Genomic DNA, 330 nt, shown 5'->3' with positions numbered 1-330 from the left:
GGTCCTGTAGCTCAGTTAGTTAGAGCATTGGTCTTATGAGCCGAAGGTCGCGGGTTTGAGCCCCGCCGAGACCAGATAAGTTCAATTATAACATTGAATGAAATTGATTTAGAAAATTTTATTTTTTTCCTACAACAATGTTTTTGGAATTAAAAAGTTTGTTATTCAAAAGTATCTACTTGTTTATCTTCAAATATTTATTGTACTACTAATGTTTGAGGTCCTGTAGCTCAGTTAGTTAGAGCGTGGCTTTTATGAGCTGAAGGGTTGGGGGTTCGGTCCTCACCCGGACCAAATAAGTTTATTTATGACATTGTTTAGAAGGTATTT

The 330-nt window shown here is 36.4% G+C and overlaps 1 non-coding gene across 1 annotated transcript; it reads left to right on the top strand.

Moving 5' to 3' along the window:
• Nucleotides 1-74, top strand: TRNAI-UAU (transfer RNA isoleucine (anticodon UAU)). The gene has a single exon. It is a non-coding gene; the product is annotated as a tRNA-Ile (tRNA).
• The last annotated feature ends 256 nt before the right edge of the window (nt 75-330 follow it).

The sequence above is a fragment of the Jatropha curcas genome, chromosome 8, assembly GCF_041381405.1.
Source record: "Jatropha curcas cultivar XTBG-Jc1 chromosome 8, XTBG_Jcur_1.0, whole genome shotgun sequence".
NCBI classification, from domain to species: domain Eukaryota; kingdom Viridiplantae; phylum Streptophyta; class Magnoliopsida; order Malpighiales; family Euphorbiaceae; genus Jatropha; species Jatropha curcas.
This window is presented reverse-complemented; position numbering and strand designations above follow the sequence as displayed.